The sequence below is a fragment of the Lipotes vexillifer genome, unplaced genomic scaffold, assembly GCF_000442215.2.
Source record: "Lipotes vexillifer unplaced genomic scaffold, Lipotes_vexillifer_v1.1 scaffold405, whole genome shotgun sequence".
Taxonomy (NCBI): Eukaryota; Metazoa; Chordata; class Mammalia; order Artiodactyla; family Lipotidae; genus Lipotes; species Lipotes vexillifer.
In genome coordinates this window covers 1349802-1373137 of record NW_006788566.1, presented here as the reverse complement: position 1 = coordinate 1373137, position 23336 = coordinate 1349802, and the positions used below count along the sequence as shown (strand labels likewise).

General features: G+C 34.7%; 1 pseudogene; it reads right to left on the bottom strand.

Annotated features, from left to right (window-relative positions):
• Nucleotides 1–16706: 16706 nt before the first annotated feature.
• Nucleotides 16707–17440, bottom strand: LOC103080234 (probable global transcription activator SNF2L2 pseudogene; annotated as a pseudogene).
• Nucleotides 17441–23336: the final 5896 nt, after the last annotated feature.

The following is a 23336-nucleotide window of genomic DNA, read 5'->3' as shown; positions in this document are numbered from 1 at the left end:
TGATTTCATCTTTAAAAGTGCCTGAAAGTTAGGTCATCAGTAAAGTGAGTGGAATAGAATGATTCATTTTCATATGCAGAAATCAGATAAAACAAACCTTAAAAGAATCACTTGATTTTGTCCTCTCCACTTTACCTTTGGAGAAAACAATTGTGTCCTTTGGAGTGAATTCTCTCTCATTATAGTTAATTACATACTTTAGATGACAAAATTCCATTTGAAGAAAATTATATAAAATAGTGACTTAAATTCCCAGTTGATATTCCACTTTGTATATGCAAAGATGGAATCAGTGATATTAAAATGAGAGCACTTATCTTTAACTCTTAATGGGAAAAATAGTTTATTATGTTATTATCTTCATTTTTGCTTAGTTTGGTCTTCCCTGTAGTAGAATTTCAGAGATCCATACATCTTTCTTAGCAGCAACTAATAGAGTACAAGGAGAGTCAGAGCCATTTCCTTTTGTATATTTATTTATTTTTAAATATTTGTGCCATGACCTCTTCTGTATAGATTCATAGACCTCTTTCCCATGCTAAAGAGTTACAAATAAGAATTCAAAGTTTAACTTTATTTTCCAGTTTTAGTAGTGTTACAAAACTTATTTTTGTTTACAGTGGCTGTATTAGACCCTATGTTCTCCATAGGCATCACCCATGTAGATATATACATTCTGTTAATTCTAAGCATTGGAACTTCGATAAAATATTCAGTAGTACCTCATCAAGATGTGAATGAAAGAAAAGAATGCATTATAAATTTTTAGAGTTGTTCTCCCCCCTTGTCTTCTAAAGAAATGAAACTTTACTTGCTCTGATAATTACCAAGATCCACTGTTAAGTTCAAAGGGATGATGAGTGGAAAAGAGAATGACAGAGAATGAAGGTAGTTGAGATGTGTCAAATTTTGTTTCCATAATTGATGGCGATGGGATAGAGGAAGAAGAGAGAAGTAGGGGAAAGGGGAAGGGAGGTGGGAGAAAGGGAGAGAGAGAGAGAGAAAGAATATAGGAAAACGCAGCTGCATTGAGGGGACTTGCCAAAAATGTGGGACTTCGGGGAAGAAATGGATACACTTAAATATTAATAACTATCATCCTGTGTTATTAATGTTAATTATTTTGCTATCCCCCCCCAAAAAAACCAACAAAACTAGGCTCAAGATCTTCATTGTTTGTAAATAATTTTTTAAATTTATTTTATTTATTTTTTATTTTTGGCTGCGTTGGGTCTTTGTTGCTGTGCGGGCTTTCTCTAGTTGCGGTGAGCGGGGGCTACTCTTGGTTGTGGTGCGCAGGCTCCTCATTGCGGTGGCTTCTCTTGTTGTGGAGCATGGAGTAGTTGTGGAGTAGTTGTGGCACTCAGGCTCTAGAGCGCAGGCTCAGTAGTTGTGGCACACGGGCTTAGTTGCTCCACGGCATGTGAGATCTTCCCAGACCAGGGCTCGAAGCCATGTCCCCTGCATTGGCAGGTGGATTCTTAACAACTACACCACCAGGGATTTGTTGAAGTTGAACTTTTATTTATTTTGGAGCTGATATCTTTTGAGAAGTTCCTTAAGGTGAGTATGAAAGTCTGTCTTTTTTATTTGTCTTCAGTGTTTACAAGACTAATAAGCTTTTATACACTCAGCTACCTAGTATCAGTGGGAAGATCTGGGAAAACAAGAGCTTAAGAATGCATACTAAAGTGGCAGTTGAACACTTTATATATATTTCTAAGATATGTTTCCATTTTTGAGTTTGGTGGTTATTTATTTTTGATGACCCTTCAGTTTTCCAATCAGCCAAATGCCTTTTGTTTTGGATTTATTCATGCTTCAACAAAGCAGACCCCTTTTCTCTCTATAATAAATGTGTTTTAAACACCCCTATAACACATCAACAATTCATATCTAATCAAATTTAAATAATTTTGATTCAGAAGTAAAAAATATATAACTATTACATACTATTTTCTTTCTTTTTCTATAACCACTGTTTTACTATATTTTCCCTTTTTCCTTTCTTCACTTCTTCTCTAGCTGTGTTCTAACCTAGTCCAGGAACTAATAAATTTACCAGGGTTCACAGGGTGGACCTTGCATAAATGTCAGATCCCGTCCTCCTGTTTGGTGGAACTAACTCTAAGTCACTTGCAAATTTAACTTATTTTGCTAGTTTCTAGACCAAACGTGATGTAAGGCAGGAGGAGTTAAAAGAAACATCTAATTGAATAATCTTGGACTTGGTGTTTGAATTACCTCTCTGCTGTGTCATTCCAAATTGTATTGATCACAAAATGCTGTTGATTCAACTTTCTAGAGAGAATAACAATCTCTGTACCCATAAAGAACTAAAGCTGTTCATCTCCAGCTTGCTTTTTTTTTTTCCCCTAAATTAGCAACATTTTCAGTTCAAATTCTGATAACCTGAAAAGTTTGAATCCACTGGCAGGTTGCACTATGACATTTACACTGTGCACTTTGTTCTTTAAAAGTCACACATTCACTGACTCAACAAATATGTATTGAGCACCTCATTCATTTGTTTACTGAATATTTACTCAACTGCCTCTCATGCCGAGTACTGCTGGTTGAACACGATAGACATAAACTCTGTCCTCATGGAGCATATTTTCTGTCTTACCTCTTCATACTGGTGAAAGTTTGACCATATAGCACTTCAGATTAACTAATGTTTTGAATTCTCTGTAGCTCTGCATTTATGGTGTTGGCAAAATAGTGATAAAGAAATTGTATGAAGAATTAGTCAAATATCATCAGCAGGGCTATGCTCATAGGATATTACATTTACACGCAGTCACACTATTACTCTAAAAGGTTTTCTTTTTTCATATTAACTTGGAGGTTTAGTTTTTAGGTGCTAGATGGGGGGAGGGTTCTAAATCTAAAGATATAGATATATCTTTATATCTATAGAGATGTAAATATGAAGATTAGGGATATAATAATATTTCAAGAAGAAAATTCTTGCTGTAGGTCGGTTTTCTCTGCTTCTTCGTTTGCAACAAAGAATATAGATGTTTCACAGTTCCCATGGTTTGATTCTGGTCATCTGGTAACTCCAGCTGATTTTCTCTCTAATACTCTTCTTCATTCCTGGGACTGAGAATGTAATTGGCCCAAACTGGATCATCTGTTTACTCCCAGTCCAATCAGTCATGGTTGAGGGCCTGGAGAGACACGTGGTTACAGGGAGTCTGACTCTCGAACTGTGTGGATGGGAGAAGAGATTCTAGAGAAGCTGAATTATGTGCTAAACAAAGAAATATCCAAAAATTGTTCTAATAGTGCAGAGTAGTAGCAGTGGTAATAGTAGTAGCAACAGCAGTACCGACAACGATAATTTTAAAAATATTCTTATTATGGACTTCAAACTGTTTGATATTAATATAATAATGACAAACACATTTTTACTAGTTTTTTATTCTGATAAAAAGATATATAACAGAATTTACCATTTTAACCATTTTAAGTGTACAGTTCAGCAGCATTAAGTCCTTCCATTTCACCATCATTCTCAAACTTTATCATCTTTCCACACTGAAACTCTGTGACCATTAAGCATTAACTCCTCATAACTTCCTCTACCCAGGCACTGATAAACCATTCTACTAACTTGACTACTCTAGGTACCTTATGTAAGAGGAATTGTATGATACCTATCCTGTTGCGTCTGGCTTATTTTACTTTCAAGGTTTATCTAAGTTGTAGCATTATGTCAGAATTTCATTCCTTTATTTAAGACTGAGTAATATTCCATTGTATGTATATCACATTTAGTTTATCTATTCATCTGTCAACGGACATGTGCATCATTTTCACTTTTTGGCTAAATAATACTGCTATTAACATGGATGTACAGATATATGTTGAGTCCTTGCTTTCAGTTCTTTTGAGTACATACCCAGAAATGGAATAGCTAGATCATATGATAGTTTTATGTTTACTTTTTGGGGAATGTCACACGGTTCTCCACAGTGTTTGCACCATTTTATATTCCCACAAGCAAAACATGAGGATTCCAATTTCTCTACATCCTTGCCAAAACCTGTTATTTTCTGGGGTTTTTTTATTTGTTTGTTTATTTGTCTCTTTATTTCCTTTTAATAATAGAAATCCTAATGGGTGTAAAGTGGTATCTCGTTAAGGTTTTGACTTGCATGTTCCTAATGATGACTGATGTTGAACATCTTTTCATATGCGTATTTTGCACCTGTGTATCTTCTTTGGAGAAATGTCTATTTAAGTCTTTTGCCCATTTTAAAATAAGATTATTTTTTCTTTGTGTTAAATTGTAGGAGTTCTTTACATAGTCAGGATATTACTTATCAGATATTACTGGTAAACATTTTCTCCCATTCTGTAGGTGGCCTTTTCACTCTATTGATAAGTGTTCTTTGATGAAGAAAAGGTTTTCATTGTGATGAATTATAATTTATCTAATTTTTCTTTTGCTGTCTGTGCTTCAGCTGTCATATCCAAGAAATCATTGCCAAATCCAAAGTTCTGAAGCTTTCCCCTATGTTTTCTTCTAAGAGGTTTATAGTTTTAGTTCTTACCTTAAGTCCTGTGATCTATTTTGATTAAATTTTTGTATATCATGCAAGGAAAGGGTCTAACTATTCTTTTTCATGTGGGTATCCAGTCTTCCCAACATCCTTTGTTGAAAAGACTGTCCTATCCCCATGGAATGTTCTTGGAACCCCTGTCAAAAATTATTTGACCATATTTGCAAGAGTTTATTTGGGGGCTCTCTATTCTATTTTATTGGTCTATGTCTCTGTTTATGCCACTACTACAAAATTTTGATTATTGTAGCTTTGCAATGAGATTTGAAGTCGGGAATGTGAGACCTCTGAGTTGATTATTTTTTTCAAGATGGTTTTGGCTATTTTGGGTCTCTTGCAATCCCATGTAAATTTTAGGATGAATTTTTTATTTCTGCAAAAACATTTCTGGGACTTTAATAAGGATTATATTGAATATATCGATAGCTTTGGGTGGTGCTAATATCTTAACAATATTAAGTATTCCAATTCATGAGCATAGGATATCTTTTTATTTACTTCCTAAGATACATGAAGGGCCTCTCTTTGTGCCAGAGGATATAGGCAGCGGTTTTAATTTAATAAACCCTGGACTGTTGTGAGGTCCTTTTTAAAATTTGTTTGATTATAAGTTACACTGATTAAGTGAGATCATTCTTGCATAATTTTGCAGAAATAAACTGCTGATTTGCCAAAGAAAGCCATTTCTTTTCTGTCCCACCTATTACAATTGTGGTTTATTATACTGGTAATTTGATGTTGGATATGCTAATGATATAGGTGAATTGAAAAGATAAAACATATTCAACATGCGAACCAAATAACTATCTCTGTAATGTAAAAGGTTAAATGGAGAAAAACATAATTTGTTCTGGTGATGACACGTGGTCATCATTCTTTTTTTTTTTTTTTGCGGTACGCGGGCCTCTCACTGTTGCGGCCTCTCCCATTGCGGAGCACAGGCTCCAGATGCGCAGGCTCAGCGGCCATGGCTCACAGGCTCAGCCGCTCCGCGGCATGTGGGATCTTCCCAGACCGGGGCACGAATCCGTGTCCCCTGCATCGGCAGGCGGACTCTCAACCACTGCGCCACCAGGGAAGCCCCGTGGTCATAATTCTATAATTCTATAACTCTACAAACATGGTTTTAGAGTATGAGAAGCTGTGGAGTACTCTTTTCTCTTCCATTTTGGATTCATTAGTGGGGAAAAAGGTAGGTATAGAACTACTAAAGATTTACTTTATAAAGATCTGAAGGGAAAGAAGCTTTCTTGATTAAATGCAGTGCTGTATAAATTCTCTGTATCTCTAGAAAAGCGGAGTTGCTAGTCAAGCTCTAAAGTGGGTAATATAGTTCAGTGGAGTGGAATCACATAAACTCTTGAGTGGATTATTAGATGACTGGAGTAAAGTCACTATATTACAAGGACCATTATACATACTCACATGTATATGCATAAATGCACACACTACTTTTCCAACAAAATGTACATGAGGCATCAAGACTCTGAATAGACTGTATGATGTTTGAAATTGTGTTGAGGGAGGTTGATTGTAGCAGACTTGAACATATTTAACCCTTTTTGGAGAATATTTTATCAACTTCATCAATGTAAAAATTTCACTCTGTGTACTGAATTTGTTCAGTATTCAGAAGGCTGTCTGTTCATGATGATATTCTTATGGTAATTTGATTGATCTATGTCTTGGCTTTTTGGGGTTCTTTTGATCAACACATGCAAGAATTCCATTCAGCTAAATCATATGCCTCATTACTCTGGCTTTTAACTTTATACAGGGTACTTTTGGCTTTATAAAGAATAGAGATATAAATAAAATGAGAAGACAACCTACGGAATGTGAGAAAATATTTGCAAATAATGTGACCGGCAAGGAGTTAATTTACAAAATATACAAACAGCCCATATAACGCAATATCAAAAAAGCAAACAACCCAATTAAAAAAATAGGCAGAAGAACTGAATAGGCATTTTTCCAAAGAGGAAATGCAGATGGCCAATAGGCACATGAAAAGATGTTTAGAATTGCTAATCATCAGGGAAATGCAAATCAAAACCACAATGAGATGTCACTTCACACCTGTCAGAATGGCTCTCATCAAAAAGAACACAAATAACAAATGCTGGCAAGGATGTGGAGAAACAGGAACACTCCTTCACTAAATGTAAATCGGTGCAGCCACTGTGGAAAATAGTATGGAGGTTTTTCAAAAAACTAAAAAGAGAACTACCATATGACCCAGCAATTCCACTCCTAGGTAAACATCCAAAAAAAACAATAACATTAATTTGAAAACATTCACGTGCCCCATGCTATATTTATAGCAGCTATATTTATGACTTCCAAGATATGGAAGCAACCTAAGTGTCATAAACAGATGAATGGATATAAAAAGATGTGGTATGTATATACACTTATATTCATACACCATGGAATACTACTAAGCCATATAAAAGAACAAAATCCTGCCATTTATAGCAACATGGATAGACTGGGAGAGCATCATGCTAAGTGAAATAAGTCAAACTGAGAAAGACAAATACTGTATGATATCACTTACATGTGGACTCTACAAAATACAACCAACTAGTGAATATAACAAAAAAGAAGCAGATTCATATATACAGAGAACAAACTAGTGGTTACCAATGGGGAGAGGGAAAGGAGGAAGGGCAATATAGGGGTAGGGGTGTAAACTATTAGGTATAAAGTAAGCTACAAGGATATATTGTACAACATGCAGAATATTAGCCAATATTTTATAATAACTATAAATGGAGTATAACCTTTAAAAATTGTGAATCACTGTATTGTACACCTGTAACTTATATAATATTTTATAACAACTCTACTTCAATAAAAAATAATAATCAAAAAAGACATCAAAAAAAGACTAACTTTACAACTTTTTTTTTACTTTTACTTTTCTGTTTTTCGTCAGATAAACCTACTATACTTCCATTAAATTCAAACCATATCTTATCACTAGGTGGAAAATATGCTTTTCTCCATATTGTATGTGGAACTAAGTATCTTCTCCGTACTGAAACTGAGGAAATTTCACTGGATGTGGACTCCTGTTAATCCCTAAGTAGGTTATTGTATGTTAGTTTCCCTTCTATCTGTCTACACACACTGACATGGTACAGTTGTTTTATTTATATGATTCTAAATCTAGTATCATATGCAGCAATGATTATTCTCTTCAAAGTCTTAAGCAACATATTGGCACAATCATAATGGTAATAAAAAAGGTACATTTATTTAAATGAAGATTATTTTGCTTCAAATTCCCAAAATAACCTTGCACAAAAATGGAAAACATTTATATTCATTCTTTTATAAGTTAATGCTAATAATTCCCCAGCCTTATGTATATGGAAGGAGGTTTTCTGTAGATTAAAAAATTATTTTCACAGGAGCATATTTAAAGTCACAGAAGCATGGAATCTCAGAGCTCAAAGACAGCAGAGTGGTTCTCTACTCAAATATTTTACCCAGTTAAAAAATTCCCTTTATGGATCAACTTTCAAAATAGTTGAGTAAAAACCTTGATGTACTTGCTCTCCCTCTAAAAAAATGAAAGTATGGGTAAAACAAATGAAACAGACTATTTCTTAACTCTGATGATTACAAAGCACAGAACATGGTCTGTCCAATATAAATTATTGAATCTGAGTAAAACAGCAACATCTGACATTTTAATTTATGTCTATTTCTTTCACCCATCCTTCCCAGGCTAACTGGTGCAATAGCCAAAAGCTGCAGACAAATGGAGAGATTGGACCTCTTTTGGAGTTCTCTTAAAAGCACCATCCCTAGAGCACAATAAATATTTTATACAAAATTATTGGTCCCTGGAAAGTCAGCATTCTCAAATTCTGGTTACTATTTGATTTGATTCAGTTATCTAAACAATAGCAAAATCTGGGAGCACCTCAGCTGCCTGACTGTGATTTCTGATGGGACAAAGTAGAGCCTGGCCAAGAGTTTAAAAGGATATACTGGAAAATTAAATAATAATAGAGAACATTGGAAAGCTCTGACCCATTTCTGGCAAGCTAAAGAATTCACTTATGTGGAAAGCTCTGCACATACCTAGTAAAAATCCATGAAGGAAAAATTTCCCAGTCACTCACCTCTAGGTGATCTTGAGAACCTGTGCAAGCAGAAAGTGAAATCTAAGGCTGCCTTGTAAACTTCTTGAAGTTTAAGAATGCTCTTTCTCACATATGTCCCCTTGGGAAAAAAAGTAGAAGATAAAAAGGAAAGGCATTTAAGGAAATATGTTTAATTCTTGCCTGACTGCTAAATTAAACTGACACAAGTGTGGTCCTTAAGAAGCCCACACTTAAAAATAAAACAAGAATTTAACAGAAAAAAACTGGCAGAACATTCACTGGCTATACACTTCCAGGAATATATAATCTATTTTATTAGCCCAATATTGTTGCTACGCTAATAAACAGCAAAAAGAAAGTAAAAAACAAGAACAAATGAGAAACAGCAACAAATTCTTTGGGGGTGGAAGGACCTGATAGCAGGCTTGTAACAATATATTATCTAAAATATCTAGTTTTCAGTCAATAAGTAAAAAACACTTAAAGAAACAGGAAAGTATGTCACATACAAAAGGAAAAAAGTAATCAACAGAAAAAGTCCCTGATGGACCCAGATTTTGGACTGAGTAAATAAGACTATATTGGCTATTATAAATATTTTCAAAGAACTAAAGGAAACCATGTCTAAAGAATTTAAGAAAAGAATAGGAACAAAGTGTTACCAAATAAAGAATATCAATAAAAGGATAGATATTATAAATAAAAGAATAAAAGATAAATTCTGAAGTTGAAATAAAAATGTACTAGAGGGGTTTAAAAATAGATATGAGCTGGCAGATAAAGAATCACCAAACTTGAAAGTTTGCTAATAGAGATTATGCAGTCTGAAGAGCAAAGAGAAAAATATATAATAAAAGAATTACAAGAAAGAAGGGAGCCTCAGAAACCTGTGGGATATCATCAAGCATATTAAAGTACAGGTGAGTCACAGAAGGAAAAGGTAAATTGAACAGAACAAAAAAAATACTTGAAGAAATAATGTATGAAAACTTCATAAATTTTAAGTAAAATACTAAGTTACACATTCCAGAAGCTTAAAGATCTCCAAGGAAGAAAAACTCATAGATCCACATCTAGACACATCACAAATTAGTGAAAGTCATAGACAAAGAAAATCTTGAAAGTAGCAAGAGAAAAAAATTATCATATAAAAGTGATTCTTTAATAAGATTAGCAGGTGAATTCTCATGAGAAAACATGGAGGCCAGAAGGCAGTGGGATGACATTCAAAGTGTTTGAAGGAAAAGATTGTTAGTCAAGAATTCTATACCCAACTAAACTCTCTTTCAAAAATGAAGAGAAATTAACACTCCTAATAAAAATTTTAAAAATTAAAAAAATAATTTTGGTCTAGTTTTGTGAAAAATACCGTTGGTAATTTGATAGGGATTTCATTGAGTCTGTAGATTGCCTTGGGTAATATCGTCATTTTGACAATATTGATTATTCCAATCCAAGAACAAGATACACTTTCCATTTCTTTGTGTCATCTTTGATTTATTTCATCAGTGTCTTATAGTTTTCTGAGTACAAGTCTTTTGGCTCCTTAGGTAGATTTATTCCTAGGCATTTTATTCTTTTTTTTAGGATTGCTTTTTTAAAAAATTTTTATTTTATATTGGCGTATAGTTGATTAACAGTGTTGTGTTAGTTTCATGTGTAGAGCAAAGTGATTCAGTTATAAATATACATGTATTTATTTTTTTTCAAGTTCTTTTCCCATTTAGGCTATTACTGAGTATTGAGCAGAGTTCCCTGTGCTATACAGTAGGTCCTTGTTGGTTATATATTTTAAATATAGTAGTGTGTACATGTTAATCCCAACCTTCCAATCTATCCCTCTCCTCTACCCTCCCCCCTGTAACCATATCAAGCATCTTTTCTGACCACAATGCTATGAGATTAGAAATCAACTACAAGAGAAAAAATGCAAAAAACACAAACACGTGGAGGCTAAACAATATGCTACTAAACAACCAACAGATCACTGAAGAAATCAAAGAGAAAATCAAAAAAATACCTAGAGACAAATGAAAACATGCATGATGATCCAAACCTATGAGATACAGCAAAAGCAGTTCTAAGAGGGAAGTTTATAGCAATACAGTCCTACCTCAGGAAACAAGAAAAATCTCAACAAACAACCTAAGCTTATACCTAAAACAACCTAAACTTATACCTAAAACAACTAGAGAAGGAAAAACAAACAAAACCCAAAGTAAGTAGAAGGAAAAAAATCATAAAGATCAAAGCAGAAATAAATGAAATAGAGATGAAGAAAACAATAGAAAAGATCAATGATACTAAAAGCTTGTTATTTGAAAAGGTAAACAAAATTGATAAACCTTTAGCCAGACTCATCAAGAAAAGAGGGCTCAAATCAATAAAATTAGAAATGAAAAAAGAGAAGTTACAAAGGACACCACAGGAATACAAAGGATCATAAAGACTACTACAAGCAATTATATGGCAATGAAATAGACAACCTAGAAGAAATGGACATATTCTTAGAAAGGTACTATCTTCCAAGACTGAACCAGGAAGATAGAAAATATGAACAGACCAATCACAAGTACTGAAGTTGAAACTGTGATTAAAAATCTTCCAACAAACAAAAGTCCAGGACCAGATGGCTTCATGGGCAAATTCTATCAAACATTTAGAAAAGAGTTAACATCTATCCTTCTGAAACTCTTCCAAACAATTGCAGAAGAAGAAACACTCCCAGACTTATTCTCAATGAGGTCACCATCACTCTGATACCAAAACCAGAAAAAGATACCACAAAAAAAGAAAATTACATGCCAGTATCACTGATGAACATAGATGCAAGAATCCTCAACAAAATACTAGCAAGCCGAATCCAACAATACATTAAAAGGATCATACACCATGATCAAGTGGGATTTATCCCAGGGATCCAAGGATTTTTAAATATCCACAATCAATCAATGTGATACGCCACATCAACAAATTAAAGAATAAAATCCATATGATCATCTCAATAGATGCAGGGAAAACTTTTGACAAAATTCAACACTGATTTATGATAAAAACTCTCCAAAAGTGGGCAGAGAGGGAACATACCTCAACATAATAGAGACCATATATGACAAACTTACAGCTAGCATCATACTCAATGGGGAAGAGCTGAAACCATTTCCTCTAAGATCAGGAAAAAGACAAGGATGTCCACTCTCACCATTTTTATGCAACATAGTTTTAGAAGTCCTAGACATGGCAATCAGTGAAGAAAAATAAATAAAAGTGGGAAAAGAAGTAAAACTGGCACTGTTTGCAGATGACATGATACTATACATAGAGAATCCTAAAGATGCTACCAGAAAACTACTAGAGCTCATCAGTGAATTCAGTAACATTGCAGCATACAAAATTAATACACAGAAATCTGTTGCCATTCTGTACACTAGCAGCAAAAGATCAGAAATCATTTCTGAATGTAGGTGGTGAACTCTGCTCATTCTTAATCTGTGACACACATTAAAGATTTAATTGTGGAACTTGAGGGGGTTTTTTTCCTTTTTAAATTTTATACTAAGCTCCATTACAAAGTATCATCAGTAGGGTTATTCTACTGGAAACTTGATCTAACATTTTACCTGTCATTTTTATCTTAACCTCATTTTCCGATCAACATATATATGGCGTGCATCTCTGATTAGCACAGCGTGGGTACAGTAACTGCATCCGAGTAACTGATAGAAAGTAAAGAATAAAGTGCTGCAGCATGCTGTTAAAAAATATTCAAGGTTGATCATCATTGAGTGTGTTGCTTAACCAACTATGAATCCATGCATCTATATTGTCATTTATCCCTTATCTCTCCATTTTGGCCGCACCAAAAGGCTGATCAACTATCCTGGTTTGCTCAAAAGTTAGGAGTTTCATGGGATGCAGAACTTTCGGTTCTAAAACTGGGGCAGTTCTAGGAAAACCAAGACAATTAGTTACCCCTTAAGTGTATGATGAAAGACTGTTTCTTGTCTAGTGTAAATTCAAAACTCCAGAATTTTATTAGCCCTCTGACATTAAAAAGTGCATTTAGAGAACTGGCTGATATCTGTGATTCTCTTTCTAAATTTACTTTGAGGTTTAGTTCACCAAAGGCCATTCTGTATTTAGATAGGAAATAATATGTAATTTCTTTCTTGGGGGACTTTCTGAAGGATACTTTAAAATTAATTGTGTATAGTGAATCTCAGAGAGTGACTGATTGAAAAGGAACTGATTTAATCAACAGTCCCCTAGTTGGTACTTTGTAAAAATAGTCAAAATCTCAAAGTCAATGTTAGCAGCATGGCGGGTGGGTGTGGGTGTGGACGGGTAATACTAATTCCTGAGAAATAGCAAAAAAAGGAAACCAAACTTCTCTTGGAGTTTGATTCTGATGTTAACTAATCCTCATCCACTCAACATAGTTTCCATGCATAGTACTGTGAAACAAATATATTTAAAACACAGCTCAGGGAAATTGGGTATTTTCCTTCTCCAAATACACTAAAAACTGTGTTGATTTATAGCTCAATTATTCTGAAGCATCCTACAATTTTAAGTTAGAACAAATCCTGCATGCAGTAACTCTGGTTCTCCCTATTCTGCACCTGTATCCCATATCCAAATCATTCCAAGGAACCCGAACACAAGAGAGATATCAAAATAGATTATAGAAAGGAAAAGGGAAATATGTTACTTAAAGCAATTGCTTTTTTATTCTTTCAGAACTCTAATAAAGTCGTGTTCACCTCTTTATAGCTGGAGAGGCCTCTGTGGAATTTGGGAATTCTCTTCTGGACATTTCCTTTTATTCATTTCCTGTATGTCATATTTCTCAACATCATAGGAGCATCCTTTGTTCTAATCATTCATTCTTTCATTCTAACAAGTTAACAATAAAGATAGGCTTTCCCATTTCATTCTTTTTTTTAAAAATTAATTAATTTATTTATTTTTGGCTTCATTGGGTCTTCATTGCTGCGCACAGGCTCTCTCTAGTTGCAGCAAGCGGGGACTACTCTTCGTTGTGGCTCGCAGGCTTCTTATTGCAGTGGCTTCTCTTGTTGCAGAGCACGGGCTCTAGGTATGCGGGCTTCAGTAGATGTGGCACGTGGGCTCAGTAGTTGTGGTTTGCGGGCTGTAGAGTGCAGGCTCAGTAGTTGTGGCGCATGGGCTTAGCTGCTCCGCGGCATGTGCGATTTTCCTTGACCAGGGCTCGAGCCCGTGTCCCCTGCATTCTTAACCACTGCGTCACCAGGGAAGCCCCCATTTCGTTATTTATATTTGTCCAGAAAGGATAAGAATAGTCTGTTTTGAGTATTCTTTTGCCATAATATCTGTTCAAAACTGATTTTTTAAAGCTTTCTTTTTCTATCTATGATCTCTGTCTATGTTCTGAAACATGATGTTTATTACTAAAGAATAATATAGAAAATGCATTGCACTTTCAATACAGGAAGGTGGTTAAATGTCAAGTATTTCTCAGAATAGTCTTCAAGGCAGCAATTTTTCTTGATTAAGAATCTAGGCTTTCAATCCTTGTGTGTGAGCAATTCTGTTATGAGCTATAACTTCTTTTCATTTGTTGAAAACTATTTGAAAATATATGTTCAGTTTATAAGTTTCATAACTATATTTGGTCATGACTCTAAGGTTGGATTTTGTTTAATGAAATAATATGTCACATGTTGGCTAAACCATAAAAATTAAAAGTATTTTCAATAAACTTAGATTTGGGTAGAGATTTCTAACAAAATTATTTTTACAGTTTAAACTTTAAGGTTAGTGCATGCTTTATGAAGAATAAGTTCTCAGTAAGTTTAAAATAAATATTTTAAGCATAGAAAAATTTATTAATGCATTTTATTATTCATATCCATGGCTATGGAATGAACTATCATTTCCTATTATTTTCACTTTTTTTCTGTAAAAAGTGATATTTTTAACTTGAAGATTAATATCTCAAATAGGTATTGAAAAATATAAATTAATTCATAATCTTTTTTTAGTATATCTAATGTTTAAATTTCTTTTAGAGTATAGTTGTTTTACAATGTCATGTTAGTTTCTGCTGTACAGCAAAGTTAATCAGCTATATGTATACATATATCCCCTCCCACTCCCACCCAATCCCACCCATCTAGAACATCATAGAGCCCTGAACTGAGCTCCCTGTGCTATACAAAAGGTTCCCACTAGCTATTTTAGACATGGTAGTATATATATGTCAATCCTAGTCTCCCTGTTTGTGCCACCCTCTCCTTCCCCCCAACCGTGTCCACATATCCATTCTCTACGTCTGCATCTCTATTCCTGCCCTGCAAATAGGTTCATCTGTACCGTTTTTTTAGATTCCACATATATGCGTTATTATACAATATTCATTTTTCTCTTTCTGACTTACTTCACTCTGTATGATGGTCTCTAGGTCCATCCACATCTCTACAAATGACCCAGTTTCATTCCTTTTTATGGCTGAGTAATATTCCATTGTGCATATGTACCACATCTTCTTTACCCATTCATCTGTTAATGGACATTGAGGTTGTTTCCATGTCCTGGTTATTGTAAATAGTGCTGCAGTGAACATTGGGGTACATGTGTCTTTTTGAATTATGGTTTTCTCAGGGTATATGCCCAGTAGTGGGATTGCTGGGTCATATGGTAGTTCTATTTTTAGTTTTTTTCACGAACCTTCATACTGTTCTCCATAGTGGCTGTATCAATTTACATTCCCACCAACAGTGCAAGAGGGTTCCCTTTCCTCTACACCCTCTCCATCATTTACTGTTTGTAGATTTTTTTGATGATGGCCATTCTGACTGATGTGAGGTGTTACCTCATTGTAGTTTTGATCTTCATTTCTCTAATAATTAGTGATGTTGAGCATCTTTTCACCTGCCTCTTGGCCACCTGTATGTCTTCTTTGGAGAAATGTTTATTTAGGTCTTCTGCCCATTATTGGATTGGGTTGTTTGGGTTTTTTTTGATATTGAGCTACTTGAGCTGCTTGTATATTTTGTAGATTAACACTTTGTCCATTGCTTCATTTGAAAATATTGTCTCCCATTCTGAGGATTGTCTTTTCATCTTGTTTATGGTTTTCTTTGCTGTGCAAAACCTTTTAAGTTTAATTAGGTCAAATTTCTTTTTTTTTTTTTTCTTGGAAATTACTGGAATTTTATTTGCCTCAGGCTTATGACTTGCAACCAAAGACATTGTGCAAAGAAAGCAAAGATTAAGTACACTTGAGGGAAAAGGAGACAATACACATGGGTAACACAGGAGCTCAGGTTGACAAAGGAAGCCATCCATTACACTAGATAGATTGCAATATTCAATAGCGATTTCAACAAAACTTTCCTTTTAAATCAAGAGCGAAAAATTAAGCAATGTTTACAGTAGACATAAATCTTATACAATTCAAAAAGCGTTTTTTTTCAGATCATAGAGCATAAAATGGAAAAATGTCTATGTAGGTGAAGTCTAACTACTGTACATTTATCGCCTATTAAAGTTGCTTATATGTGCCACAGTGTAAAAAAAAAAAAAAAACAGAACAAATAAAAACCTTGAAAATTGCCTGATGAAAAATAAAATAACCAGTGGCTTTTAATGGCTTCTCCTGGTTATCAGTGCTACAAAAAGACAAAAATCTTCTCATCTGAACAGGTGATAAAACCAGGCACAATCAAACCGTTACCAAGACCCACCCATAGAAATATACTATCCACCCACATATTTTTCCATCAAAAGCTTTTCTGTTTGTTTTAATCTTTGAGGCCCATTTGGTCACAATATGTTACAAAGATTTGTGTATGAGTGTGTGTTTCTTTACACCATGATATCATATGTTTGTCTGGCACTATCCTAAAGCTAGCTTATAGATGATAATGATATAGAAACAACCCAGTGCCCATATGACAAATGAACTCACTGAGTGGAGACGAGAGAGGGGAGGAGTTCAGTTCTACCAAGAAAAAAATGTCCACACTGATCACTCATCATCAGTCCCACTTGCTTCTGACTGTTCATTTCCATCCGGCTCTTCATCGCTGTCAAAATCGCTCACCACAGGTTTGGCTTTTCCTTGATTTGGCCTTTTCTTGCCTTTTCCTTTGTCCCGGCCTTTGTCATCTTTTTTATTGAGCTTGATTTTCACCTTAACAGATTTTGCCTCTGACTCTGACTCGTCTTCCTCTTCCTCGTCCTCGTCTTCGTTGCTCTCGTCCTCACTCTCTTCTTCTTTGGCAATTTTCTGCCGAGCACTCTTGAACACCGACTGTAAGACGATGGAGTCTTCGTAGATCTGGGATCCCTCCAAGTTGAACGTCTGAGCATTGTGACAGAGAAGCATGACGTCTTTCTCCAGGTCACCCAGGCTTCGGTACTTATGATTACGGATTCTTTCCTTTATTTTTTTTTGAAATCCACCGGTTTCCTAATTAATTCATAGTATTCTGGTAATTCTTTTCTTGAAGGTAACTGAATGAAGACTTCACTGCGCTGTCGCCCTGAACTGTCTTTGTAGTTTATCACAGTATCAATGATAGCGTTCATCTGCTTTGTCAGTTTAGGGGGGTTTGGTGACAGTTTCTCAGCTGGAGGGCGACCTCTCCTCTTCTTGGCCTTTTCCACATCTTCTTTTGCAGGATCTTTATCCACATTTCTTCGTCTTTTTCGCTTCTTAAGCCGTACTTCCTCTTCCATTTCTTCCAAATTGCCGTCTTCAATGGCCTGAGTCCCCAAAAGCCCCGAGCCCACTGCTGCGTAGAAGGGAAGCCCACAAAGGAGGCCTTTCTCGAGGAGTGGTGGGGCTCCAAATTTCTTTATTTTTTTTTTTTCATTTTCACTACTCTAGGAGGTGGGTCAAAAAATCTTGCTGTGATTTATGTCAAAGAGTGTTTTTCCTATGTTTTCCTTTAAGAGTTTTGTAGTGTCCAGTCTTACATTTAGGCCTTTAATCCATTTTGAGTTTATTTTTGTGTATGCTGTTAGGGAGTGTTCTAATTTCATTCTTTTACATGTGTCTGTCCAGTTTTCCCAGTACCACTTATTAAAGAAACTTTCTTTTTTCCATTGTATATTCCTGCCTACTTTGTCATAGATTAGGTGACCATAGGTGCATGAGTTTGTATCTGGGCTTTCTATCCTGTTCCATTGATCTATGTTTCTGTTTTTCTGCCAGTGCCATACTGTCTTGAGTACTGTAGCTTTGTAGTATAGTCTGAAGTCAGGGAGCCTGATTCCTCCAGTTCCATTTTTCTTTCCCAAGATTGCTTTGGCTATTCGGGGTCTTTTGTGTTTCCACACAAATTGTAAATTTTTTTGTTCTAGTTCTGTGAAAAATGCCATTGGTAATTTGATAGGGATTGCATTCAATCTGTAGATTGCTTTGGGTAGTAGAGTCATTTTCACAATGTTGATTCTTCCAATCCAAGAACATGGTATATCTCTCCATCTGTTTGTATCATTGATTTCTTTTATCAGTGTTTTGTAGTTTTCTGAGTACAGGTCTTTTGCCTCCTTAGGTAGGTTTATTCCTAGGAATTTTATTCTTTTTGTTGCACTGGTATATGGGATTGTTTCCTTAATTTCTCTTTCTGATCTTTCATTGTTAGTGTATATGAATGCAAGATATTTCTGTTCATTAATTTTGTATCCTGCAACTTTACCAAATTCATTGATTAGCTCTAGTAGTTTTCTGGTGGTGTCTTTAGGATTTTCTATGTATAGTGTCATGTCATCTGCTAACAGTGACTGTTTTACTTCTTTTCCAATTTGTATTCCTTTTATTTCTTATTCTTCTCTGATTGCTGGAGTTAGGACTTCCAAAATTATGTTGAATAATAGTGGTGAGAGTGGACATCCTTGTCTTGTTACTGATCTTAGAGGACACGCTTTCAGTTTTTCACCATTGAGAATGTTTTCTGTTGGTTTGTCATATATGGCCTTTATTATGTTGAGTTAGGTTCCCTATATGCCTACTTTGTGGAGAGTTTTTATCATCAATGGGTGTTGAATTTTGTCAAAAGATTTTTCTGCATCTAATGTGATTATCATTTGGTTTTTATTCTTAAATTTGTTAATGTGGCATATCACATTGATTTTCATATAATGAAGAATCCTTGCATCCCTGGGATAAATCCCACATGATCATGGTATATGATCCTTTTAATGTGTTGTTGGATTCTGTTTGCTTGAATTTTGTTGAGGATTTTTGTGTCTATGTTCATCAGTGATATTGGTCTGTAAGTTATTTTTTATGATATCTTTGTCTGGTTTTGGTATCAAGGTGATGGTGGCCTCATAAAACAAATTTAGGTGTGCTCCTCCCTCTGCAATTTTTTGGAAGATTTTGAGAAGGGTAGGTGTTAGCTCTTCTCTATATGTTTGATAGAATTCACCTGTGAAGCCATGTGGTCCTGGACTTTTTTTTGCTGGAATATTTTTAGTTGTAGTTTCAATTTCATTAGTTTTCTTTGGTCTGTTTATATTTTCTAATTCTTCCTGGTTCAGTCTTGGGAAGTTGTACCTTTCCAAGAATTTGTCCATTTCTCCCAGGTTATCCATTTTATTGGCATAGAGCTGCTTGTAGTAGTCTCTTATGTTCCTTTGTATTCCTGCAGTGTCAGTTGTAATTTCTCCTTTTTTATTTCTAATTTTATTGATTTGAATCGTCTCCCTTTTTTTCCTGATGAGTTTGGCTAAAGGTTTATCAATTTTCTTTATTTTCTCAAAGAACCAACTTTTTGCTTTCTTGATCTTTGCTATTGTTTTCTTCATTTCTATTTCATTTATTTCTGCTCTGATCTTTATGATTTCTTTCCTTCTACTAACTTTGGGGTTTTTTTTTTTTGTTATTTCTCTAGTTGCTTTAGTTGTAAGCTTAGCTTGTTTACTTGTTATTTTTCTTGTTTCCTAGGATGAGATTGAATTGCTATAAACTTCCCTCTTAGAACTACTTTTGCTGCATCCCATAGGTTTTGAGTTGTCATGTTTTCATTGTCATTTGTTTCTATGTAATTTTTTTTTCCTCTTTGATTTCTTCAGTGATCTATTGGTTATTTAGTAGCATATTATTTAGCCTCCATGTGTTTGTGTTTTTTATAGTTTTTTTCCTGTAATTGATTTCTAATCTCATAGCATTGTGGTTGGAAAAGATGCTTGATACAATTTCAGTTTTCTTAAATTTTCAGAAATGTGATATATCCTGGAGAATGTTCCATGTGCACTTGAGAAGAAAGTGTATTCTGCCACTTTCTGGTGGAATGTCCTATAATATCAATTAAATCTATACAGTCTATTGTTTCATTTAAAGCTTGTGTTTACTTATTTATTTTCTGTCTTAATGATCTGTCCATTGGAGTAAGTGGGGTGTTAAAGCCTCCTACTATTTTTGTGTTGCTGTTGATTTCCCCTTTTATGGCTGTTAGTATTTGCCTTATGCATTGAGGTGCTCCTATGTTGGGTGCATAAATATTTATAATTGTTATATCATCTTCCTGGATTGATCCCTTGATCATTATGTAGTGTCCTTCCTTATCTCTTGTAACAGTTTTTATTTTAAAGTGTATTTTACCTGATATGAGTATTGCTACTCCAGCTTCTTTTTGATTTCCATTTGCATGGTATATCTTTTTCCACCCTCTGACTTTCAGACTTATGTGTCCATAAATCTGAAGTGGGTCTCTTGAAGATAGCATGTATATGGTTATTGATTTTATATCCATTCAGCCTGTCTGTGTCTTTTGGTTGGAGCATTTAATCCATTTACATTCAAGGTAATTATCGATATATATGTTCCTATTACCATTTTCTTAATTGTTTTGGGTTTGTTTTTGTGGGTCTTTTTCCTCTCTTGTGTTTCCCTCCTAGAGAAGTTCCTTTAGAAATTGCTGTAAAGCGGGTTTGGTGGTGTTGAAATCTCTTAGATTTTGCTTATCTGTAAAGCTTTTGATTTTTCCATTGAATCTGAATTAGATCCTTGCTGGTTAGAGTAATCTTGGTTGTAGGTTTTTCCCTTTCATCACTTTAAGCATCTCCTGCCACTCCCTTCTGGCCTGCAGAGTTTCTGCTGAAAAATCAGCCAGTAACCTTATGGGGACTCCTTTGTATTTTGCTTTTCCCTTGCTGCTTTTAATATTTTTTCTTTGAATTAAATATTTGTTAGTTTGATTAATATGTGTCTTGGTGTGTTTCTCCTTGAGTTTATCCTGTATGGGATTCTCTGCACTTCCTGGCCTTTATTGACTATTTTATTTCCCATTTTAGGGAAGTTTTCAACTATAATCTCTTCTAATATTTTCTCAGACTTTTCTCTTTCTCTTCTTCTGAGACCCCTATAATTCATATGTTGGTGCATTTAATGTTGTCCCAGAGGTCTCTGTGACTGTCCTCATTTCTTTTTATTCTTTTTCTTTATTCTGCTCCTCGGTAGTTATTTGTACCACTCTATCTTCCAGCTCACTTATTCGTTCTTCTGCTTCAGTTAATCTGCTATTGATTCCTTCTAGTGTATTTTTCATTTCAGTTATTGTGTTGTTGATTTCTGTTTGTTCTTTAGTTATTCTAGGTCCTTGTTAAACATTTCTTGTACTTTCTCAATCCATACCTCCATTCTGTTTCTGAGATTTTGGATCATCTTTACTGTCATTACTCTGAATTCTTTTTGAGGTAGGTTGCCCATTTCCTTTTCATCTATTTGGTCTTGTAGATTTTTATCTTACTGCTTCTTCTGTAACATATTTTTTTTTTTTTTTTTTTTTTTTTTTTTTTTTTTTTTTTATGGATGGGGCTGTGTTCCTGTCTTACTGGTTGTTTGGCCTGAGACGTCCAGTACTGGAGTTTGCAGGCAGTTGGGTAGAGCTGGGTCTTGGTGCTGAGATGAGGGCATCTTGGAGACCTCTCACCAATTAATATTCCCTGGGGTCTGAGGTTCTCTGTCAGTCCAGTGGTATGGACTTGGTGCTCTCACCACAGGAGCTCAGGCCCTTCCCCTGACCCAGTTGCTCAGAGATTCCTCTTGTCCCTTTAGGTGTCTGAGGTCCTCCACCAGTGCCCTGGGAGATGCCCTAGTTGTGAGGAGATGAAAACTCCACATTTTCCTACTCTGCCATCTTGACTTCTCCTCTCATATATCTAAATTATTTTTTAAGGTTGACAGAGATTTAAATATTGACAAGTGGTGTTAAAAAATGAAAATTTAGTCACTAATAAAATTTAAATTAAATTATATATCTCGAAAATGATAAATGAAAAAATGTGGAAATATAGCAAGGTAAATGCAATACTCTGTTCTTCAGTATGTAGCCTTTTAAAATTGGCTTCTTTCACTTAGTAATATGCATTTAAGTTTTCTCCATGGGTTGATAGCTCATTTATTTTTAGTGCTGAATAATGTTCTATTGTCTTGGTGTACCACAGTTTATCTATTCACTTACTAAAGAAGATCTTGGTTGCTTCCAAGCTTTGGCAGTTTTTGGCAGTTATGAATAAAGCTGCTATAGATGTCTGTGTGGACGTTTCTGTATGGACGTAAGTTTTCAGTTTGTTTGGGTAAATACCAAGGACTGTGATTGCTGAATCAGATGATAAAAGTATGTTTAATTTTTTAAGAAACTACCTTTTTGCATTCTCACCAGGAATGAATATGAATATGAGTTCCTTTTGCTCCACACCTTCAATGGCATTTGATGTTGTCAGAGTTCTGTGTTTTGACCATTTTAATAAGTGTGTTGTTGTATCTAATTGTTGTTTTAATTTTCATTCCCCTGTTGACATAGGATTTGGATCATCTTTTCATATGCTTATTTGCCATCTGTATATCTTTTTTTGGTGTGGTGTCCGTTATGGTCTTTGCTGCATTTTAAAATAGGATTACTTTCTTTTTGCTGAATTTTAAGAGTTCTTTGTATATCTCAGATAGCAATCCTTATCAGATGTGTCTTTGCAAATAAATTTGTCCTATTTTTCATTTCTTTTTTTTTTCATTCTGTCTACTTGTGGGTTACTTAAACATTTTCCAGGGTTCCATTTTTTATTAATTACTATTGTTCTTGAGTTTAACCTCTTGTATAGCTTTTTCAGTATTTGTTATTATCATTACATTATGTGCATATAATTTATTATAATCTATTGGTATATTTTTACCTGTTTTGTGTGAAGTGCAGAATCCTTGACTTCCTTTACTCTTCCTTGTTTAAATTATAACTTTCTTAAATATATACTCCACATCAATTTATTTATTTTTTATTGAAGTATAGTTGATTTACAATATTTCAGGAGTACAGCAAAGTGATTCAGTTACACACACACACACACACACACACACACACACACACACACACACATATTCTTTCCCCAATTCTTTTTCATTATAGGTTATCATAAGATATTAAATATAGTTCCTTGTGCTCTACAGTAGATCCTTGTTGTTTATCTATTTTATATACAGTAGTATGTATCTGTTAATCTCAAATTCCCAATTGATCCCTCCCTCCTCTTTCCCCTTTGGTAACCATGAGTTTGTTTTCTAGGTCTGTGAGTCTATTTCTGTTTTGTAAATAAGTTCATTTGTATCATATTTTTAGATTCCACATATAAGTGATATCATATGATATTTGTT